The sequence below is a fragment of the Salvelinus alpinus genome, chromosome 35, assembly GCF_045679555.1.
Source record: "Salvelinus alpinus chromosome 35, SLU_Salpinus.1, whole genome shotgun sequence".
Lineage (NCBI taxonomy): Eukaryota > Metazoa > Chordata > Actinopteri > Salmoniformes > Salmonidae > Salvelinus > Salvelinus alpinus.
Genome location: NC_092120.1, coordinates 4,312,704 through 4,322,240, shown reverse-complemented (window position 1 = coordinate 4,322,240; position 9,537 = coordinate 4,312,704).

The following is a 9,537-nucleotide window of genomic DNA, read 5'->3' as shown; positions in this document are numbered from 1 at the left end:
ATATAACACAGGGTTATTCAATATGTAAGCCTATAGAGCAGTAATGTCCCTTGGGCAGACTGTGTGTAGACCGAGAGAATCTGCCAGAACTGAATGAGATGCGTGAATTCCGAGCAGCATTACTTCACGTTTGGCGGTTTTGGGGTTTTCATCACTGGTTAGTTGGACATATCAGGATTGGGCGAAGGAGGGTGCTTAAACTGCTTCACCTGCAGTGCTTTGTGCATTTGCGCACACAGATCTGAAGGGGGTGGGCTGAGAGTTTCCTTTTGCGAGGGCGGAGACTACATTTTTGCCGGAACTCTCAATTTTTGACACGTGAACACAGAAGTTAATCACTTACGCAAGATTTTACTTCTGGGTTAGCAGAGATGAATAGAGCAATTGTACAATTATTCCCAAGCCATTGAAACGAGACAAAATGTATAAATGCAAGACTGTCTGTGAGGGTAATCACATGCACACTTAATGCTCAAATGTATGTGCATATACAATGATAAACGGGTCCCAGTGACTCACAGGCTTTATTAGATGGGGATTGTTGTGGATGGGGAGACGCTGTCCTTGATGGCAAGAGGAGAGGAAACTGCCTTGTAGCGTCGAGGAATTAACTATCCATAATGAATTAAAATAGAGGGAATTAACACAGTGATGAACAAAGCCAAATGACTGTCGTTAAGGGACGGTGGGGGTAGTGAGAGTGTGGAGGTAGCCTGCTTTACTTGTGGGCCACGGTCACCAATTCACCCAGAAACAGACTCAGTCAGCAAACATAGGGAGGGTCAGACAAGGACACCGCTTCCTCTTAGCCAATCCCTGATCTGACGATGACCCTTGACCCATACCCAGGGTATGACTCAGCAGAACGCTGCAGCTAATCAGATTAACTATCCATCCTCACCCTGACCTGAGAGGTGGGATGGATAGGACGGATGGGATGGGATGAAGGCCCAGGGGCTGTCAGGGGCAGTGTTGTGGAGATGCAGCCAACAGATTACATTTAAAAACATTTTTACTTAACCTGTCTAACCTGCTGGTTTAGAAAGCTTTCCTCCTTATCGACCTGACCTCAGTTTGCCGGTTACTTCATAACTGGATGTAGAGGAACATGAACACTGTTGGCCTTTTTTGTTGTGTGTTAGTTGTGGCGTAAATCTGCTTCCATACGTTGGTGACTTCTAAAATTCAAAGTATCTGATAAGTGCAGCTCTATTTGAACAAGCTTTATGAAAAAATAGCTTTTGAATACATTTGTAAAAAAAATGTAATGGAAATGTACTGTTTGAAGAGTAATAGATATAATTCAACAGAGGTTCAACAGAGGCAGAAACCCTGGGAAAGCTTCACCATGGATTCATCTTAGGTCATTCAGCAGCAGGAAAATGATCTGTCCAAAACATACCGAAAACACACACCAATGTCCAAATTAGTAGTGGAACAGTGGATCCTGCTGGTCCACACTGTCTTTACCCTCAGAAAAATGAACAAAACAAACAGTGGTGTCAGTGTCCAGCCCACCGCCAGGATAACAGCTCATTAAAAAACATTCCGATGGTAAGAAAACACATTCTGTGGAGGGAGAAAACATCCTTATCTGTGCCCTGCGTCCTCAGGACTAATGCTGCCATTGTGTGGATCGTTAGAACCTAGCCCAGGGTGTTTTTCTTTGTGTGTGTGCCTGTTCTCAGCCATTCCATTATCAGATTGAAGTTTTCACACAAGGTGTCGCTTCAGACGGGCCCGAATCTTCACACCTCTGTCAGGCCGAGGAGGGAGGACGGAGGGAGATAACAAACGCACACGCCGGATCCCATTAATTGGCTAATTATCATGGCTGGTGGGGAGTGCCAGTAAACTGGAGATGGGGAAGGTAAAGCCATGTCCCCTGTATGCTCCTCTCATCCCCCAGTCAAACCCTGTTTATCAATCAACAGTTTTAATGAAGACTGAACAGGACACGGCCGTACGTGGTGGCGACCGAGAGATGGCCGTCGTCCTTGAGACATGGGGCTTCAGGCCAAGGGTTTTGTTAGTTGTCTCTGAGGTTCTCTCTCATAGCTAGATATGGGAAATGATTGAAGTTTTCATTATTTCTGAATACTTACTAAGATAATAACCCTCTTGGCCAGGTCTCCCTGGAAAAAGAGATTCCTATCTAAATTGTTTTATTAGATCTCTCTATGTTTCTCATTGACCTGATTTAAGAACAGGGAAGAAAGGGGAGGGGAGAAGATGGGAGGAGAGAGGAGGAGAGGGGAGGAGAGGAGAGGGGAGGAGAGGGCTAGAGAGGGGCGGGGAGGGAGGGGAGGAAAGGAGAAGGGTGGAGAGGAGAGGGGTGGAGGATTTTGGACTAAACCATGTTGTGTTAAACCGGAGGAGTAAACCATCCCAAACCTACTGTATCATGTGACAAAAGCAATAAGACCACCTTCAGCCATGGCAGAGATGTAACGGAATTCTTCGTCCTCCTCTGACGAGGAGTAAGAAATGTCGGACCAAGATGCAGCGTGGTCAGTATCCATTATTTATTAGAATACTTTCAAGAAAGAACAAAAACAATAAACTGACAAAATAAACGAAATAGTGAACACTAAACACAGGAACACACGAACAGGAACAATCACCCACAACCCACAATACAAACAGGCTACCTAAATATGGTTCCCAATCAGAGACAACAACTAACACCTGCCTCTGATTGAGAACCATATCAGGCCAAACACATAGAAACAGACAAACTAGACATACAACATAGAATGCCCACTCAGATCACACCCTGACCAAACAAAACATAGAAACATACAACGCAAACTATGGTCAGGGCGTGACAAGAGATTCCAAAGCTACATCCTTCAGATAAAATAACAAGGGAGAGAGGGGGGTAAGAGAGGGAAAGAGAGAGAGAGCGGTGGATAAATAAAGGATCCCATGTGGAATTGTGTCAAGACGTGTGACACCGCATCAAGCAGCATTCAATGCTATTTCCTCTCTATGTGCCTTGGCAAAAAAATCATGTGTTAAAAGTAAAGGACAGTATGGAGGATTCCCCCCTAGCAGCCTCTGTAGCTGGTAGAGATTATCAACCCAATAAACACAGGGCCTGAACAGCTGAGAGGAGTAAACACATGGCCTGAATGGTTGAGAGGAGTTAATACAGGGTCTGAATGGTTGAGAGGAGTAAACACATGGCCTGAATGGTTGAGAGGAGTTAATACAGGGTCTGAATGGTTGAGAGGAGTAAACACATGGCCTGAATGGTTGAGAGGAGTAAACACAGGGCCTGAATGGTTGAGAGGAGTTAATACAGGGCCTGAACAGCTGAGAGGAGTAAACACATGGCCTGAATGGTTGAGAGGAGTTAATACAGGGTCTGAATGGTTGAGAGGAGTAAACACATGGCCTGAATGGTTGAGAGGAGTTAATACAGGGTCTGAATGGTTGAGAGGAGTAAACACATGGCCTGAATGGTTGAGAGGAGTAAACACAGGGCCTGAACAGCTGAGAGGAGTTAACACAGGGCCTGAATGGTTAAGAGGAGTAAACACAGGGCCTGAATGGTTGAGAGGAGTAAACACAGGGCCTGAATGGTTGAGAGGAGTTAACACAGGGCCTGAATGGTTAAGAGGAGTAAACACAGGGCCTGAATGGTTGAGAGGAGTAAACACAGGGCCTGAATGGTTGAGAGGAGTAAACACAGGGCCTGAATGGTTGAGAGGAGAAACAGCGAAAGTGAAAGTCACAGGCGTTTATCCTCCTCTGATCCCCACCACAGGAGCTTTACAGACATAATCCCACATTACACTGTGGGAGAAAGCACCCACCACCAGGGCCTAATGGCCTGTGACCAGATTACACTGCCTGAGACCCACCCAGATGTAATGGAGTGTGACCAGATTACACTGTCTGAGACCCACCTAGATGTAATGGAGCGTGACCAGATTACATTGTCTGAGACCCACCCAGATGTAATGGAGCGTGACCAGATTACAGTGTGTGAGACCCACCCAGATGTAATGGAGCGTGACCAGATTACAGTGTGTGAGACCCACCCAGATGTAATGGAGCGTGACCAGATTACACTGTCTGAGACCCAACCAGATGTAATGGAGCGGGACCAGATTACACTGTCTGAGACCCACCCAGATCTAATGGAGCGGGACCAGATTACAGTGTGTGAGACCCACCCAGATCTAATGGAGCATGACCAGATTACAGTGTGTGAGACCCACCCAGATCTAATGGAGCGGGACCAGATTACAGTGTGTGAGACCCACCCAGATCTAATGGAGCGGGACCAGATTACAGTGTGTGAGACCCACCCAGATCTAATGGAGCGGGACCAGATTACAGTGTGTGAGACCCACCCAGATCTAATGGAGCGGGACCAGATTACACTGTCTGAGACCCACCCAGATCTAATGGAGCGGGACCAGATTACAGTGTGTGAGACCCACCCAGATCTAATGGAGCGGGACCAGATTACAGTGTGTGAGACCCACCCAGATCTAATGGAGCGGGACCAGATTACAGTGTGTGAGACCCACCCAGATCTAATGGAGCGGGACCAGATTACACTGTCTGAGACCCACCCAGATCTAATGGAGCGTGACCAGATTACAGTGTGTGAGACCCACCCAGATCTAATGGAGCGGGACCAGATTACAGTGTGTGAGACCCACCCAGATCTAATGGAGCGGGACCAGATTACAGTGTGTGAGACCCACCCAGATCTAATGGAGCATGACCAGATTACAGTGTGTGAGACCCACCCAGATGTAATGGAGCGTGACCAGATTACACTGTCTGAGACCCACCCAGATGTAATGGAGCATGACCAGATTACAGTGTGTGAGACCCACCCAGATGTAAAGGAGTGGGACCAGATTACAGTGTGTGAGACCCACCCAGATCTAATGGAGCATGACCAGATTACAGTGTGTGAGACCCACCCAGATGTAAAGGAGTGGGACCAGATTACAGTGTGTGGGACCCACCCAGATCTAATGGAGCGGGACCAGATTACACTGTGTGAGACGCACTTGTAGTGAGGTTATGGACGATATGTGATCTCCCCAGGGTAGTGAAGCCATTCATGGACGTTTCATGCCATGGACCAGGATAAAAGGGTGCGATGGAGGATAGCTGGAGAGGAGTGTGTGGTCTCTGATTCTGGTCCAGGGGACTAGTGTCCTTACACACAAGCACACACACATGCACACATACGCTGGCCCAGACCACAGCCACAGCCAGGGGTGGCAGGTGCAGTGCCATCGGGATATTAAACAGTATCAGCCCAGACGCAATGTTTGTCTGCTCTCTGCTGTATTAGCCAATAGCGGTATCTCAAAGCAAACACACAGAAAAAGAGAAATTCATCTGTAAATCACTAATTTAATTTGTTACTGAAGAAACAAACTGATTCCGAATCTGCCTGTGGCTGTGGATGGAATGAGAACCAGACAATGCCATTGTGTGTGTGTGTGTGTGTGTGTGTGTTGTTGAGAGGAAAGGCTAGATCTTCTCCTTTAATCTTACCCCAGGATACAGCTCGACACAAAAAAGTAAATATTCCATCTTTTGTTGGACTGAAACCAATAAAGGTGTAGAACAGCGTGTCATGCTGCATTGTGAGGTATCAGGCAGATAGATTCAGATGAAAACAATGAAAACAGCTGGGGTCTGATCTCGTAGTGGTATATTCTAATAACGGGAACTTGTTATCCTTAGTGTTTAATACATTTAGGGAATCTGCTTTTCTGACTCTGCATAGAGTATAATGTGCTCCACGCCTTGTCGGCCTTGGTTGCAAGTTTGATGCGTCAACAACATATTATAGACTTTGTATTACATTTATAGATTAGAGAATCATAAAGACATCCCAGCATACTTTAAAGACCAGGATTGAGGGATACACAGTACTGCCTCTTCCCAGAGGCCTGAGCTTTTTGTTGTCACTACCCTCTGCACCATAGGAGCCACGGTTAAGGTCCCCAGTGCAGCTCTCACTCTCTCATGCTACAATATTGTATATACCAGTATTATGCTTGAAAATGCTTACAAAATACTGCGTGTGGACAAAATAAAGGATATATATTTGTATAAAAGCAGTAAGTCACTACTGTATCCTCAGACAGTGAGTGGATAAATAAAGTGAGGCGTAGTGACAGGCAGGATAACTCTCATAACTTTGATCATGCAATATTAATTCTGAATGTTTTATTCATGTGGGAGCAGCTAGCGGAGCTCCAGGATGTGGCCTTTCCCCGAGCCGTTCCTTTCCCTGTCTGCTCAACCTTTTCTCTCTCTGTCTCTCTCTCTGTCTCTCTCTCTGTCTGTCTCTCTGTCTGTCTCTCTCTCTGTCTCTCTCTCATATATATATATATATATATATCTCTCTCTCTCTCTCTCTCTCTCTCTCTCTCTCTCTCTCTCTCTCTCTCTCTCTCTCTCTCTCTCTCTCTCTCTCTCTCTCTCTCTCTCTCTCTCTCTCTCTCTCTCTCTCTCTCTCTCTCTCTCTCTCTCTGTCTCTCTCTCTGTCTCTCTGTCTCTCTCTCTCTCTCTCTCTCTGTCTCTCTGTCTGTCTCTGTCTCTCTCTGTCTCTCTCTCATATATATATATATATATATATATCTCTGTCTCTCTCTCTCTCTCTCTCTCTCTCTCTCTCTCTCTCTCTCTCTCTCTCTCTCTCTCTCTCTCTCTCTCTCTCTCTCTCTCTCTCTCTCTCTCTCTCTCTCTCTCTCTCTCTCTCTCTCTCTCTCTCTCTCAATTCAATTCAATTCAAGGGGCTTTATTGGCATGGGAAACATGTGTTAACATTGCCAAAGCAAGTGAGGTAGGTAATATACAAAAGTCAAATAAACAATAAAAATGAACAGTAAACATTACACATACAGAAGTTTCAAAACAATAAAGACATTACAAATGTCATATTATATATATGCAGTGTTGTAACAATGTACAAATGGTTAAAGCACACAAGTTAAAATAAATAAACATAAATATGGGTTGTATTTACAGTGGTGTTTGTTCTTCACTGGTTGCCCTTTTCTTGTGGCAACAGGTCACAAATCTTGCTGCTGTGATGGCACACTGTGGAATTTCACCCAGTAGATATGGGAGTTTATCAAAATTGGATTTGTTTTCGAATTCTTTGTGGATCTGTGTAATCTGAGGGAAATATGTCTCTCTAATATGGTCATACATTGGGCAGGAGGTTAGGAAGTGCAGCTCAGTTTCCACCTCATTTTGTGGGCAGTGTGCACATAGCCTGTCTTCTCTTGAGAGCCATGTCTGCCTACGGCGGCCTTTCTCAATAGCAAGGCTATGCTCACTGAGTCTGTACATAGTCAAAGCTTTCCTTAAGTTTGGGTCAGTCACAGTGGTCAGGTATTCTGCCACTGTGTACTCTCTGTTTAGGGCCAAATAGCATTCTAGTTTGCTCTGTTTTTTTGTTAATTCTTTCCAATGTGTCAAGTAATTATCTTTTTGTTTTCTCATGATTTGGTTGGGTCTAATTGTGCTGTTGTCCTGGGGCTCTGTGGGGTGTGTTTGTGTTTGTGAACAGAGCCCTAGGACCAGCTTGCTTAGGGGACTCTTCTCCAGGTTCATCTCTCTGTAGGTGATGGCTTTGTTATGGAAGGTTTGGGAATCGCTTCCTTTTAGGTGGTTGTAGAATTTAACGGCTCTTTTCTGGATTTTGATAATTAGTGGGTATCGGCCTAATTCTGCTCTGCATGCATTATTTGGTGTTCTACGTTGTACACGGAGGATATTTTTGCAGAATTCTGCATGCAGAGTCTCAATTTGGTGTTTGTCCCATTTTGTGAAATCTTGGTTGGTGAGCGGACCCCAGACCTCACAACCATAAAGGGCAATGGGCTCTATGACTGATTCAAGTATTTTTAGCCAGATCCTAATTGGTATGTTGAAATTTATGTTCCTTTTGATGGCATAGAAGGCCCTTCTTGCCTTGTCTCTCAGATCGTTCACAGCTTTGTGGAAGTTACCTGTGGTGCTGATGTTTAGGCCGAGGTATGTATAGTTTTTTGTGTGCTCTAGGGCAACGGTGTCTAGATGGAATTTGTGGTCCTGGTGACTGGACCTTTTTTGGAACACCATTATTTTGGTCTTACTGAGATTTACTGTCAGGGCCCAGGTCTGACAGAATCTGTGCAGAAGATCTAGGTGCTGCTGTAGGCCCTCCTTGGTTGGTGACAGAAGCACCAGATCATCAGCAAACAGTAGACATTTGACTTCGGATTCTAGTAGGGTGAGACCGGGTGCTGCAGACTGTTCTAGTGCCCGCGCCAATTCGTTGATATATATGTTGAAGAGGGTGGGGCTTAAGCTGCATCCCTGTCTCACCCCACGACCCTGTGTGAAGAAATGTGTGTGTTTTTTGCCAATTTTAACCGCACACTTGTTGTTTGTGTACATGGATTTTATAATGTCGTATGTTTTACCCCCAACACCACTTTCCATCAATTTGTATAGCAGACCCTCATGCCAAATTGAGTCGAAGGCTTTTTTGAAATCAACAAAGCATGAGAAGACTTTGCCTTTGTTTTGGTTTGTTTGGTTGTCAATTAGGGTGTGTAGGGTGAATACATGGTCTGTTGTACGGTAATTTGGTAAAAAGCCAATTTGACATTTGCTCAGTACATTGTTTTCATTGAGGAAATGTACGAGTCTGCTGTTAATGATAATGCAGAGTATTTTCCCAAGGTTACTGTTGACGCATATTCCACGGTAGTTATTGGGGTCAAATTTGTCTCCACTTTTGTGGATTGGGGTGATCAGTCCTTGGTTCCAAATATTGGGGAAGATGCCAGAGCTAAGGACGATGTTAAAGAGTTTTAGTATAGCCAATTGGAATTTGTTGTCTGTATATTTGATCATTTCATTAAGGATACCATCAACACCACAGGCCTTTTTGGGTTTGAGGGTTTTTATTTTGTCCTGTAACTCATTCAAGGTAATTGGAGAATCCAATGGGTTCTGGTAGTCTTTAATAGTTGATTCTAGGATTTGTATTTGATCATGTATATGTTTTTGTTCTTTATTCTTTGTTATAGAGCCAAAAAGATTGGAGAAGTGGTTTACCCATACATCTCCATTTTGGATAGATAATTCTTCGTGTTGTTGTTTGTTTAGTGTTTTCCAATTTTCCCAGAATTGGTTAGAGTCTATGGAGTCTTCAATTACATTGAGCTGATTTCTGACGTGCTGTTCCTTCTTTTTCCGTAGTGTATTTCTGTATTGTTTTAGTGATTCGCCATAGTGAAGGCGTAGACTCAGGTTTTCCGGGTCTCTATGTTTTTGGTTGGACAGGTTCCTCAATTTATTTCTTAGATTTTTGCATTCTTTATCAAACCATTTGTCATTGTTGTTCATTTTCTTCGGTTTTCTATTTGAGATTTTTAGATTTGATAGGGAAGCTGAGAGGTCAAATATACTGTTAAGATTTTCTACTGCCAAGTTTACACCTTCACTATTGCAGTGGAACATTTTACCCAGGAAGTTGTCTAAAAGGGA